This window comes from Hyperoodon ampullatus, assembly GCF_949752795.1.
Source record: "Hyperoodon ampullatus genome assembly, chromosome: 5".
Taxonomy (NCBI): Eukaryota; Metazoa; Chordata; class Mammalia; order Artiodactyla; family Ziphiidae; genus Hyperoodon; species Hyperoodon ampullatus.
In genome coordinates, this window is record NC_136918.1 from 58,762,185 (window position 1) to 58,778,079 (window position 15,895).

The following is a 15,895-nucleotide window of genomic DNA, read 5'->3' on the forward strand; positions in this document are numbered from 1 at the left end:
TGCTTCCAATGGAGAAAACAGCTCCCTTGCGCGCTGTGCGCGGAGCTCCGACCCGGCAGGAGAAGTTAAAGGCTCCCCGGCCCCACGCAGCACTCAAGGCCATCTCTTAAAGGGAAGATTCAAAAAACAAAGGTTGGTAAACAGAGGGAACTATCATTTTTGACAGCCGCACAAAGACTTTCTGGCAGAGTTTCCTGTCACTGGAAAATGATTGCTAAGGAATCGTCTCCTGATTAAATACGCTCAGACAATTGGTCGTGCGCATCACCAGCTGAAACTGGAGCAGAAAGCCAGGAGCCGGCTGTTTACTAACGGCCGTGGCTACCTGGGGTCTTTAAATTCTGATTTCAAAACTGCTCCCCAAAGCTTGACTCTGCAAGGGAGAGTGCCTTATGTTATGATTCAATGGGTTAATCCATGTAAAGCGCTGAGAGCAGCACCTGGCACTAAACAAGAACTCAATAAAGCTTAACTATTTTTGTTAGTAATATTCATTCATGCCTTTCCACTAAGAAATTACTGTATTGCTGTTTATGGTTACGTTTCTCTCTCCTTATGCATTATGAGCTCCAAAGTGTCGTATTTATATCATGCATCTCAGAGCCTGGGACTGTGCTGGGCTCAATAAGAGTTTGTGATTTGAATTGAATGATACTCACTTGCATTACCTTGCAGAAGTGATACAAATGAAAAGAGTGGGGAAATAAAAGACAAATGAAATCTGAGCCTCCTTTACCTCCTCATTCTGTTTCTTCATAACACCCCTCATTTATGGGGCTGTTCGTTTCATCTTCCCTGCTGGACACTGGTTCCAGCTGAGCCTCAGTGGAACCAGTAACACGGTTTGCCAGGCACAGTTCAAGCTCAACCAATTTCGATGTCACCTGCTCCCCCCCGCCAGACTGGACATGGTAGAGGATGTGCAGACGGGCACAAGCCCAAGCCCTGGGAGCTTTATTTGAGAGCTCCACTACTGCCTCCTTCAGGTGCCTCTTGACATACACCGAACCAGTAACTATAACAGCAAAAACAAGAGCAACCAACATTTGCTGAGCACCTATTATTCACCATGCTAAACACTTTCATATATTACCACATTTAACCCAACCAATAAACAAAGTGTATATTCTGTTATTTTCATTCTATCAGGTGAAAAAACTAAGGCACAGAAAAGTCACAATGAGCGACTTGTTTAAGGTCACAACACCAGTAAAATGGTGAGATTCAAACCCAAGTTCCTGACTCTCCAAACGCATTCAGGTAACCGCTCAAGCCTACAGTGACCTCTGGCCACACAGTCCAGCTCTGAAGCGCAAAGCACCACAGTACTCTTTCTCTGCAGGGCAGTGCATGTGCCTCCCACGCACCTGTCTTTCTTTTCCCCACAACATGGCATGGCATGCCATGCTTCTCTCATTTTCGACAAAAGACCCCAAAGATTTCTTTTTTCACCTGCCCCTGGTTACTTCCCCATTTAGAACGTGCCTTAAAACATGACCGCCTCTGGCTTCTAACTTACGCCTAAGGGACCTGCTCCCATTTTCCTTCCTGGTGGAACAAAGGCATTGAAGCCACAAGTCACAGAGGCAAAGCATTTATTGATTGGATTCCCATCAATATTTGCCCTCTGCCCAGGATTAGACTTGGCCTCATGCCTTCTTTGCCTTGCTCCTCCTACTCTAATGTATAACTAGTCTCAGGAAGCTGGAGGAGGACAGTCAGGGACTGGCCACTGTATCTGCCACACTCACTACAGGACCGGGAATTAAGAGGAGGACTCCAACCCACAAAATGACAGAAGATAAGGTACAGTCGTATTATGTCCATTTGAGGATATGAATAGGGAAATCTGTTGAAGTCAGTGAGCATATTGAGGATTTGGGGGATGTTGGGTGTAACTATCACAGATCAAAGCTACTTCTCTTGGCCGATTGATAGTTTGGCTGCTAAAAAATCATATTTTTTATTCAGTAATTGGGACTTTAAGGATATTTGCTCTCTTTTCTGACTAGTCTGTGTAATGTTTTCTCGAGTGGTACTACATAACCATATTATGGAAGGAATGTGCAAAACAAGGCATATTAACCCAAATCTAACTAATCGTGAAACTGATCTGAAATCTTCAAAAATATCAATATTTGAAAAACAAGGGGTGGAAGGCCTGTTTTAGATTAAAGGAGACTAAGAAGAACTGATGACCAAATGTACCAAGTGATCTTAGATGGTGGAAGGAAGAAGAAAACAGCTCTAAGGGACAATATGGGGATAGTGAGAAATTTTGAAAATGGTATATTAGATAATGTTTTATAACTATTACATTCTTGGGTATGATAATGGTATTGTAATTATGTAGGAGAATGTCTTTGTTCTTAGTGAGTACATGCTGAAGTATTTAGGAGTGAAGTGACACAAGTATCTGCTACTTATTTTCAAATGATTCAGCCAAAACAACACACACACACACACACACACACACACACACACGGAGAGTTAAATCTGGTAAAGGTTAACCATTGGTGAACACAGGTGAAGGTTATGGAGTGTTCACTGCACTACTCTTTCAACTTCTCTGTAGATATACTTTTCAAAACAAAAACTTGAAAATAAAAAGGGTATAGTGCTGTTGCTGTCTTCTAAGTATCCCCCAACCAAATGCACCCACCTCTGCACACAATCATACAAGTGGGTAAATGCATGTTAGAGTAGGACCTCTAAGTTCTGATCTGGTGTAACTTACTCTGCTGAGCCATCTTTCATATCAGTAAGTGACAAGGCTAGGAGCACAGTCTTTGCAGTCAGGGGCCGGGATTTGGAGTGTGCTGATACTACTTACCTGCTGTGATACTGGGGTTAAGTTATTTAACTGGCCTATCCGCTAATTGAGATTTTAAGGATATTTTCTCTGTTTTCTGACTAGTCTGTGTGATTTTCTTGAGTGCTTTTCTCTATTGCAACAAATTAAGAACACATTGGGATATAACTTAAGGGTATAGTATGAGATATACAGGAATTATAATAGTTCTCTACTGTATGGGAGTAATTAAATGAGATAATATTAGAGAAACTCAGATGACAAACATTTTAATGTCAATAGTTATGTATTTATATAATGTGTATTTAAGGAATTACTAGGATTTCATGATTTCCTATAACAGCCCAGGATACAGCTAAAGTAGTTAAAACTTTAAAAACAGTATAAAGACAAATATTAAGTTAGTAACTATACAGATGGTCTGTAGATTTGGCAAAAATTATGAAGGTAGTGTTCAAACAACTGAAGCTTGGTAGATATTGCAAAAAGAAAGGTGCTTAACCACAGTGCCTGGCACATAGCCTATAATCAAGTTTCATATAGAGCTATCATTAAATTCCCTTAGGGGCCTTTAGAAATTGTGTTGTAGTACTTCTCTTGAGAATTAAGGAATTGCCTAAAAAGGGAACCCAGAAAGAATGAGAACTGATGTAAAGCACAATGTTATAGCTTTGTAAAACCACCTAGACTTTGAAAGAAGAGAACTAAGCATGAGACTGAGGGTTAGGAGACCTGGGTTCTCACTCTGGATATACCCAGTAATGCACTGTATAATTCAAAAGACTTGGACTCAGATTCTTCAACTAAAAAAGGAAGAGATTAGCCTAGAATCCATTGCTCTCAAAGGTCCCTTTCAGCTTGAAAATTCTATGGCTTGAGAAGCTCCTGGACTTTTCCAAAGTTGGGTGCAAGATCACCTTTGGGTTGGTGTACATAGTATTTTGTAGAGGAAAGAGTACAAGCTCTGCTCCCTACCTAGTCAATCAATAGAGGCTGAAAATCTGCCTTTTTGTTTTGCAGTGGGAGTTTAAGATGAGCTCTGGTTTCCAATACAAGAGTATCTGTTATTCATCAGCTATGTGTGTTGGGCATACCACTTCATCTCTGAGCCCTGGTTTCCTCACCTGTAAAATGTGGATAATTTCATGTACTTTGCAGTACTGTTGTGAAGATTATTGGTGATTTCTAAAAATTTGACAGGTGGTTGTTTGGCGAGAGTGATAAATGAGATGATAATGATGTGATTAAAGATCAGTTGTTTTTTAGCCCTTTCACTATTTATAGGAAGACCATAGTATGTATCTTATTCAGCCTTTATAACAATTCTATGCATTAACTATTATTATACCCATTTGCGGGGTAAAGAAACTGAGATTTGGGGATGTTAAGGGTCTAGCTGGGACTCTTCCAGGTTTTCTGACTCCCAAACCTACTTGTTTTTCCTAATAGACTCCATCTGATTTCTAAGCCACAAAATAAACACCACATCTGTTTTTTTTGTTGTTGTTTGTTTGTTTTTTGCGGTACGCGTGCCTCTCACTGTTGTGGCCTCTCCCGTTGCGGAGCACAGGCTCCGGACGCGCAGGCCCAGCGGCCATGGCTCACGGGCCCAGCCGCTCCGCGGCATGTGGGATCCTCCCGGACCGGGGCACGAACCAGTGTCCCCTGCATCGACAGGCGGACTCTCAACCACTGCGCCACCAGGGAAGCCCTCACAAAAGCTTTTTATGGGTGTGTGAGGAAGGAGGGGATTTGTGTGGTGAGTGGTGGGAAAATGGAAAATGCACTTTGAACTGGTCGGTGTTTGGTGATTTGCTTCAGCATCACAATTGGCAAATCCTATAAATATGTGCACTCTTAGTTTTTTTTTTCAATTTAGAAAGATTAGGATCCTAGAGTTTCAGACCTGTTTGACTTGTGAATGTTTGTTTCTGATCAATGAGAAATGCAAAATAACCAAGTAATTAAAAGCATAAATCTTGGATCCAAATCATTTACTCTTTTTTTTAAGATTTATTTATTCATTTTATATTTTACTATTTTTGCATTGGGTCTTTGTTGCTGCACACGGGCTTTCTCTGGTTGCGGTGAGCAGGGACTACTCTTCGTTGCAGTGTGAGGGCTTCACATCGTGGTGGCTTCTCTTGTTGCAGAGCACGGGCTCTAGGCGCACGAGCTTCAGTAGTTGTGGCATGCGGGCTTCAGTAGTTGTGGCTCGTGGGCTCTAGAGCGCAGGCTCAGTAGTTGTGGTGCCCAGGCTTAGTTGCTCCGCGGCATGCGGTATATTCCTGGACCAGGGCTTGAACCCGTGTCCTCTGCATTGGCAGGCGGATTCTTAACCACTGCGCCACCAGGGAAGTCCCAAATCATTATTCTATCAATACAAGTTACTGGCTGTAAGGCTTTAACTAGTCTAGATATCTATAAAATAGGGATACTAATGGTACTGTCATGAGGAGTGTGGTTGGCAGAATAATGGTCCTCAAAAGATGTCCACAACCTTGTCCCCAGAACCTGTGAATATGTTACCTCACATAGTAAAAAGGGCTTTACAGATGCCATTACCGTTATGGACCTTGAGATAGGGAGATTCTGGCTATGAAGATGGAGGAAGGGCATGACTAATCAAGGAATGCTATAAAGCTGGGAATGGCCCTTGCTTTACAGCTAGCACAGACCCTGCTCCTTCAACCACAAGGAACTAAATTCTATCATCAACCCAAATTTTCCCCTACATCCTCCAGAAAGGAACACAGCTTGCCAACACCTTAATTTTAGTCCGATGAGACTAGTGTCAGACTTCTGATCTACAAAAACTGTAAAATAATAAATTTGTGTTATTTAAGCCACTGCTTTGTTTGGTTATTTGTAATAGCAACAAGAGAAAACTATTACAGGTAAATGACACAATACACATACAGCCGTGAATGGCATGCAGTAGGCAAAATAATCAGTATTAGGCATTGAAGCTCTGTTTGCATTGCACCTAACATCAGATTGTCCAGATTGTAGTAATGGAGATTATCAAGAAGGGGGTTAAAGCCTGCGTAAGGCACTTCTTGGTCCCCTCATTACTACTGATGCTATCTGTAAACGGGATGAAATTCTCTGTCCTTGGAAACAGCTTAAAGGGAAAAAGGATTTAAGGAGAAATCACCAACCAAGTGAATGGAACCTCATTTTAGCTTTGGCTGCCTGAGCCACTGTGTTTTAGATGTCTCCAGTTCCGTTTTAGAGGATAATTCAAAGTCTCTGGTAATCCCACACACCATAACCATACTGTGTGTGTGTATTTGTGTGTGCAAGCACTCACACATGTGCACTTTTTACATATATTTTATTTATAATTATTTTACTATTGATTATTAATAAATAGCTATATATGTATATATGATTTATATCTAATAAATACAAATGTGCATTATATAATTCTATGATATATAAGATATTACATATATGCTTCATAATTATATGATATTATATGGTTCTTTGGAGATATATATATATCATATTAGCATACAATTTGGGTCAGCTTTGATGTCTTGTCTTTCAGGGAACAAAGTTACTGGGAGGGAAAGTCTATATAGGGGCCACCTGCAGTTAATTCTGAATTGGTAGAAAGAGAGGGAACATACAGACTCCCAATCCTCACCCCAGAGATTCCAATCCACTAGTAGATCTGAGGTGAGCCCCAGGAAGCTACACATGTAATAAGCTCTTCAAGTAAAGTCTGGTTTTAGGACCACTAGACAGTAACTTCAAGGGCTCTCAGGGTGGTCCTGTGATAATACTTTGTTGATGATGACACTGTGAAATTTCTGATCTCCAGCTTAATTGGGGAATAAGGAGGTCTGGTTAATTAGCTATTCTTCATGCTGAAGTAGGGGAATTTACAATTGTTTGCCAATTTAGAGAAAAACTGAAGATTATATAGGGAAAGTGGCTTGGGTCACATACCCACTAAGTATCAGAGTGGGAACTAAACGCTGTGTTGATATGACTCATTAATTCATTCAACAAAATTCCTACTGTATCTCATGTCATTTACTTTAAAATTTCAAATTACATAATTATACATGAAATATTTTCCTTACAAAATGTATAATAATATAAATAAAAGAAAAATACTCTTTTACCCCACCTCTCCAATCTCACATTCCTCCTCAAAGGTCATCCTTTTGTTATTTCTTCTTCAAGAAAATATTCTATGAGTTACATAAAACACACACAAATCTAATAACACTTAGGTTTAAGTCTTTTTAAAAAAATAATGAGATTTCACAATTTCCTTTGTCACTTAAAAAGTCAGTGTATAACAATCACATTATTCTAACTGCTGCATAATGTGTTGTATGTATCATGATGTATTTGAATCTATTTGGCCATTCCACTGGAAGACATTTAGGTTCTTTCCACAATTCTTGCTATAACATGCACAAAAATGCTGCATCAAATATCCTTATATGTGACTCTGTATGCATGGTATGATTTCTCTAAGATGGTTAGACATGTAATTATAAGTTGAAAGGGATGGATGCCCTGCCACTTCCTACAGTTTTTTGTAGCTGCATGAAGTTCGGGAGAAAATAATATCCCTTAATTCACAACTCTAGGTTCAACAAGTTGCAGATCCTGAAAAGTATTTTACCTAGATGTTGATGTGGATTGTGATGCCTCTTAGATGAGTTTTGAGGTGTTTCTGTATCATGGCAATGTCCAGGAGAGCTCCCTATCTCTTTGTTACTGGTGTCTTATTTGACTTTTCAATGATTTTTAAAATTTTATTTTAAAACTGTTTTTATCTTGGCAGTGTCCTTTAGTCAGCAGCAATTCTAGTTCACAGTCCTGATTTCGAAGCTTAAAAGAATATATACACATATATATGTGGGAAAGGATGTCTGGTTCCTCCCCTGGACGAAGCTGTCCCAGATTTTTGCTGCTTTAGCAGTGTAGGGGAAATGAAAGGTGCCCACAGTCCCATATGAATGAGCCCTGCCAGGAGCATAGGGCACACAGTGAATGAGTATCAAGGGGCAAGAACCAGCCAGTGGAGCCTGTCAGAAGTCCAAGCTGCAGAGTGATGGGACGATGGTAACTGGAATTGCCTGGTGTTTCCCAGCCCTGTGTTTCATTCCCCACAGGTCACCAGGACCTTGGTTTTTTCTGTCTTCACTGCCGTGCTGGGTTCCTTCCAGTTTGGATATGACATTGGCGTGATCAATGCACCTCAACAGGCAAGTGAAACATGCACAAGTTCTCTTTTTGCCAATTTCTATCAGTGACAGAAAGGTATCTGCTCCGCATCCAGAGAGATAAGGTGTGTCCACGTGGGGAACACGGGATAATCCTGGTCTTCTGTCAGGTTCCACACACGTGGTTCCAAGGCTGATAACTTGGCCTTGACTCCTCACTTTAAACCCTCACAGAAAATGAAAGAGTAATAAATAATCCTTGATCTCTGATTCAGCTATTCGCTGAGCTCACAGAAAACTCCAGCTAGAATGCCACGTGCCTAAGGATTTTTTTAAACAAAACTTAAGAGCTGAGTGAAGCATACATTCAGAGCTCCCAGACGCACAGGTGGAAATGCCAGGGAATAAGAAGAAACAATGGAAGGATAGGGTTGTTTCAGTGCACAAACATGTATTGAGCACCAGCTCACTGTGCGTCAGGCACTAAGATATGCTCTCTCCCATTTGACTCGCCCAACAACCTTATTATGCCCATTTCTTGTCCAGATTAAAACATTTTGGAACCTTGCGGGGGTGGGGGGTAGGCAGGGGAGGGGATGGAATTGGATGAAGGAGGTCAAATGTACAAACTTCCAGGTATAGGATAAATAAGTACTAGGGATGTAAGGTACAACATGACAAATGTAATTAACACTGCTGTGTGTTATATATGAAAGTTTTTGAGACAGTAAATCCTGAGTTCTCATCACAAGAAAAAAAAAAGACAAACAAGCAAACAAAAAACACTTAGGAGCCCTAACACTAACAAGATTCTAGTCCTTCCCCCTACCCCTGTCTCCCATAGGTGATCCAAAGTAAAATAATACAAAACTTTTTTTTTTTTTTTGATGGTTAATTTTTTTTTATTAGTTTCTGCTTTATAACAAAGTGAATCAGTCATACATATACATCTGTTAAAACTTTTAAATAATAGTCAAGAAGGCCAACAAAGTTTGGGTTTTCTCCATGTTGACTATTTGAATGGGTATTTTTTAAAAATATTGAATAATTTCTATCACTTTTGTCATTTACCTTGTGCATCCCTACTCTGGTTTCCAGTGAACAGACAGGAGAAGGATATCATTTTTCTCAGATCCCACAGCCCGTAAGTGGGGAAACCAGGACTTCGTTCCCTCTGCTCTGAATCAGACAGTCAGGTCGTTTAGGGTGGGATTGATGTCTTATTCTTCTTCCTAGCACCAGTGCCAAGCACAATGATTGATGTAAACAATAAAGCGTTTAGTGAATGGAGACGAGAGAGAGAAAGAGACAGAGAGAGAGAGAAGAGAAGCTAGGGGAAGGGGTGGCATAAGGTGATGGTACAAGCATTTGTTCAGGGCCTTCTATGAATCCATCATATTTCAGCTGCTTCTCTTACGACACTGGATTCCAAGGAAAATGTAAGAGACTACAGGGTTTGAACGTGTGAAATGTGTACTTGCCACAGTCCATCTGCTGAAAAGCGTTGCTCCTTGAACTAAAAGATGTGCCCTGGTTAGGTACCACATATCATCATGAGTGTGGCAGCCCTTGCCAAGGCTGAGAGACTTAGGGAATAACTCTGCGGGCCATATTATTTTTTCTGTGGGTGATGACAACACATGCTAATTTAACAGGATTCTTGAAATTTGGAATTGATAGAACCTTTTCTCTTCTTGTGGGAGAACTTTTCAAATCCTTATTTAAAGCATCCTCTTCAGTCTTGGAGGGAAAATTAATCTAAGGTTTCCCCTCCTCCAATCCAAGTCCTAGAGCCAGACCTAAACACAGAGATCCCCCACCGGCATCTGGCTTGGTGCCCTCTCTATAACCCCTTCCTTCTGTATGGAAAGAGCTGCTTAAACACTATTATGTAAGAAGAGTCATTCAGGCCCATTTGTTTTTATGAGCAGAATGACATTTGGAATTATTTTAGGGTATTTTAAAGTCACACTTTTTTTACGAGTATGAAAACTATGCATGCCTGTTGCAGAAAGTTTTAGAAGAAAAAAATTCATGATTATTCATGTAGAGCAAACTGCTGAGAACATTTGGGATATTTCCTTTCAGCCTTTCTTCTGTGTATATTATCCATATAGAGTGACCTTCCATGAGGTAAATGTCTGGATCAGACTTCTTTTATTGTAAGAGGATATCATTCTCTCCCTCATCAGCTGATTTTACCACATAGCACTTTGCCCAGGACTGGCAACCTAGGGCAGCTGCATTCCAGGTCCTTGTCAGAGGTCCTCCCAGCTCACTGCTGCTGAATAGTGACCAAATCATCAAGAGGAATGACACAGAAGGAAGAGAGCCTGAAGCATGTGCCTTTACTCGATGATACTTTTGTTTGATCTTTACCTCTACTGAAACACGTTATAAAATATGGCACTGTGAAATCTAGTTTTGAACATTGTTTATTCTGTTACATACTGAACTCTGTGAGGACCCATACAAGAAACTTCCTTCAGGTCTCAATACCTTCTCAGGTACTACTGAGTTGTTTTTGATCTTCAGAATTCACCAGTATATATGAATGGTTTCCTCTCTTTGCACTGACTGCTAGGAAGCTTATTAATAAATTTAGAGCTCACCTTAAGCAAGGATACAGCACCTAGTGTTTGAATTTGTATACCAACTTTATTTTTGGCCTCATCTTTCCCAATCTTTATTCTTATACCTACTTTTATGTTTCTATGAAAATATTTACAGAAGCCAATTTAAATCCTGCTATGCAGGGGTAACAGTGGAGTGAAAATATATCTTTTCAACCTGCAGGATATTTTCAATTTGGATAGTTGCCAACCTTTAAAACTTGAAGAATTTTACATAAAATTCCAGCTTTCTGGCTTCTCGTTAAAAATTAAAGGTCATAATAGACATTTCTCCAAAGAAGATATACAGATTGCCAACAAATACATGAAAGGATGCTCAACATCACCAATCATTAGAGAAATGCAAATCAAAACTACAGTGAGGTATCACCTCACACCGGTCAGAATGGCCATCATCAAAATATCTACAAACAATAAATGCTGGAGAGGGTGTGGAGAAAAGGGTACCCTCTTGCACTGTTGGTGGAAATGTAAATTGATACAGCCACTATGGAGAACAGTATGGAGGTTCCTTAAAAAACTAAAAATAGAACTACCATATGACCCAGAAATACCACTACTAGGCATATACCCTGAGAAAACCACAATTCAAAAGGATACATGTACCACAATGTTCATTGCAGCACTATTTACAATAGCCAGGACATGGAAGCAACCTAAGTGTCCATCAACAGATAAATGGATAGAGAAGATGTAGCACATATATACAATGGAATATTACTCAGCCATAAAAAGAAACAAAATTGAGTTATTTGTAGTGAGGTGGATGGACCTAGAGTCTGTCATACAGAGTGAAGTAAGTCAGAAAGAGAAAAATAAATACCATATGCTAACACATATATATGGAATCTAAAAAAAAAAAAAAGGTTCTGATGAACCTAGGGGCAGGACAAGAATAAAGACTCAGACGTAGAGAATGGACTTGAGGATGTGGACAGGGAGAACGGTAAGCTGGGACGAAGTAAGAGAGTGGCATGGACATATATTCACTACCAAATGTAAAATAGATAGCTAGTGGGAAGCAGCCTCATAGCACAGGGAGATCAGCTCGGTGCTTTGTGTCCACCTAGAGGGGTGGGATAGGGAGGGTGGGAGGGAGGCGCAAGAGGGAGGGGATATGGGGATATACGTATGCATATAGCTGATTCACTTTGTTACACAGCAGAAACTAACACAACATTGTAAAGCAATTATACTCCAATAAAGATGTTAAAAAAAAATTAAAGGTCATGCAACACTAGTCTCACATTGCAACTTCCTCCTTCAGATGGGACAAATAAATTCTGCCAACTCACTATTACATTCTCAAAATTACAGACAGTATTTCAGTCCTCTAGTCATCAAGATCCTTCTTGCCTCCTTCACTTGTTTGTTCCTGCCTGGTTCCTGTTGGCACTGGAATCTGTGACCTCTGTTTTATAGGATATGGTGAACTGAAACAACTATATGCGTTAGTATGTGCATAACACACATAATTGAGATAATCCTGTTTAAACACCTAACAAATATTTTAAAGGAAAAACAAACAAAAAATATACAGAATATTTGGAATATTGGAGCTATTTTTCTTTATTTTATCTCCTTAGGTAATAATAACCCATTATAGACATGTTTTGGGTGTTCCGCTTGATGACCGAAAAGCTATCAACAGCTATGCTATCAACAGTACAGAGGAACTACCCACAAGCCCATTCCTGGGGGACCCAACACCAACCCCTTGGGCTGAGGAAGAGCCTGTGGCATCTGCTAGCCTCATCACCATGCTCTGGTCCCTGTCTGTGTCCAGTTTTCCAGTTGGTGGGATGATTGCCTCATTCTTTGGTGGGTTGCTTGGAGACCAGCTTGGAAGGTAGGCAAATTTCATAAACAAGCAGAAACACAGAAACGTCAGCATTTTGGGTGTCATAATTTGTTTAGAAAGAAATCATCTTTCCTTTTGTGGAATAGTTTCAGAGTTGTTTTTTCAACTCACGACCCTATGAGTTAGGTTGGTATTGGACCAAATAATGGAGAAATCTGTTGCAACCATCGGCTTAATAGTGGAGGCATTTACAGCAGAAGTGAGTTTGGTGTGTATTTCTAGATAATCACTCTGATTCTCTGACTTTGTAACTTGTAAAACATATTGAGAAACCACTGCACAAGTGGTTTACTCAGGAACTCAGTGGGGAGTCAAGCATGGAATTTTTAACCTGGGAGTCGATTGTTGGCTTCATCAAATTGCTCCATTTCTCAGACATCCAGGTTTTCATTTTCAGATTAGAGTTTGACATTTGGATCAGTCAGGTCCTAAGGTCCAGTCAATATCCCCAGCTCCCAGTTGCCCAATATACTTGGAGTGGGGTTTCTAGCTGCTGCTCCTTTTATCTCAAAGCCCCAACAAGGGGCTGAAGCAAGTGTTGTCTCCATTTCTCTACTTTGGTTTCTATTATGTGTTTTGGATTAAAAACATCAGTGGAACTCCTTTACACTCAAATTTCATTTAGTCATGTGATGTACTAAAGCTCTTGGATCCCCCCACCCCCATAGAGAGGAAGTAAAACAGAAAATAAAACGGTTATTTCTTTAGATTTATTTTCTGCTCTTTGCATCCATCTTTTATCACATTTTTCTCATGATAAAAACATGCAAATATGGAAAAGTTAGAAAATGCAAAACCTTTAAAGTTCTAAATGATATAGGCAACTATCTTAGTAATACTGGATTACAATTCATTTAACTATTTTTAAAAATATTTATTTATTGTATTTATTTCTTTTCCTTTTTTTTTTGGCTGTGTTGGGTCTTAGTTGCAGCACACAGGATCTTTGTTGAGGCATGTAGGATCTTTTTTGTTACGGCACGCAGTCTGCTCAGGTTTCTCTCTAGTTGTGGTGTGCTGGTTTTCTCTCTCTCGTTGAGGCGCGCGAGCTCAGTAGTTGTGGCGTGTGGGCTTAGTTGCCCTGCAGCACGTGGGATCTTAGTTTCCCGACCAGGGATCGAACCCGCGTCCCCTGTATTGGAAGGTGGATTCTTTACCACTGGACCACCAGAGAAGTCCCTCATTTAATTATTAAAATCCCTACTTTTTATTTTCTTGGCCACGCCACATGGCATGTAGGAATCTTAGTTCCCTGACCAGGGATCGAACCCGCGCCCCCTGCAGTGGAAGTGCAGAGTCTTAACCACTGGACCACCAGGGAAGTCCTAAAATTCCTACTTTAAATTATAGTTTTCCCTCTCTGGTTATTAAATTCTGATAAGTTCTTCCTCTTGTACTGGAGCTTTTATACAATAAGACTTTAAGAATTTCTCTTAAGTAATGGGTAGCATGGTAATGCAAGTTTTATTCTTACTCTTATTTGAGAGGGACTTCCTCTACCATAAAAGAAAATGGTCAGTTCTTCAAATTTTTATCAACTTACTGGTGTTTAGCTGATCTTTAAATCAGTATCTATAAATTATGCAGGTTATTAACTGGCTTTAATTATTTTAAAAATTTAAAAATCATTTCAATTTGCACCAAGTTGGTTTAAGCAGTAGTTGGAAATTTTTCTAGATTAATTATGTCTAAAATAAATAAAATTAAGCAAAGCTAAGTTAAATTTTTAAATATGGATAGACCGACTCTTTTAGCAGCTATTGACGTTTTATACTTCTTCTCATCACTGAAGAAAAAACTTAAGCCTTTGTCCCTCATTTAGAGAAGAGATTCTAACAATCCAGTGACTTACTCTAAAACATTTAATTAGTGTCCTGGTGATGGAATCAGGATGCTTGTCTTCTCAAGTCTTAGGATTTAGGGGCATCCCTGGTGGTCCAGTGGGTAAGACTCTGTGCTGCCAAAGCAGAGGGTCCAGGTTTAATCCCTGGTCGGGGAACTAGATCCCACATGCATGCCACAACTAAGAGCCCAAATGCCTCAACTACAGATCCCACATGCCGCAAGTAAAACATGCCACAATGAAGATCCTGCTTGCTGCAACTAAGACGAAGCGCAGCCAAAAAAAAAAAAAAAAAAAGGTCTTAGGATTTAGCATCAACAATGGTCATACCCCAAAACAATGTCAAATGACCATTTATCAAATTATTTATTGTGAACTAAAAGTGAGGCTTCCTCCAACTCTCAGTAGAAAAATGATCCTCCTTGAAAATAGCCCTAAAACTAATAATTTTAACTTCAAAATTAAGACAAAATAGTTCAGTCTCTCTCACAAAACTATTTTTCTAGGGAGATTCACTGAGAAATAATATAATGGTCCTTGTTGCCAGGGTCATTGCTCTACTAGTTAAAAGTAAATAAAAGTGTACTTTTCCGTTACTGCTTTAAAAAGCATCTTTCCTTGTAATTGTGTTAATAGTCAATAGATGTCTATAGCCACTATTTTATAGATTTGGGTTCTCAAAGTCAAATTTTACTTAAAATTTAAGTACCAGGGTAAGGTGGGGGAGACCATGATCTGGGCAATCCACACTACCATGAGTGAAGGAAGGTATACACAGCTTGCCTTTGAATATGTTCTTTCTTTTGTATCAAAAATGGAACTCACCAAAATAAAGCATTAACCTTTGGTTTCACACAGATCAAATCCCAGGTCTGTCACTTAATAGCTATGTGAAAATGAGCATGTTACCTCAGTTCTCTAAGACGTTTCCCTCTATCTGCAATGTGGGGAAAAAAATACCTCCCTCGTGGCATTATTGTAAGGATTAAATTAAAATGAATATAAAAGGTTTAGTACACTGCTTGGCACAAAGTGAGCAGGCAGCAAGTGTAGATGATGATGATGAAGAAGCCTATACCTACAGAAGTATTTAGAGCAAGATTTAAAGAAATATACTTAGACATATATTTCTTTCTCCCTGATTCAACCACTTCGTGTATTTTTAGATTATTTATTCTTGGCCATTTCTCACGTCTGAGCAGAAGTTAAAATCCTTTAAGGTGTATAGAATGCTCCAGCATCCACCGGTGGTAAGGAAGAGGGACTTTAGAGCAATCCGGCATCAAAAATACTTTCAGGCTATCTATCTCTTTTACGACTTTTTATCTTTTCCCTGCCTAATGGAATATACTATTAGCTAGCTAGTAACAGTTTCCTAGAGTAAATTATTGAATTTGCCTGCCCTCTGTCCTTGTGCAGAGAAAAAGCGCTTCACATAGAAACACCCCTGTCTTTTTCTACTATGCAGTTTTGAAGCTGGTCAGCTCTAAAGCACTCTATTTACCTGTCTTTGGGTAGTTGATAACTTGCATATACTAGCTTGCCGTTACTGCT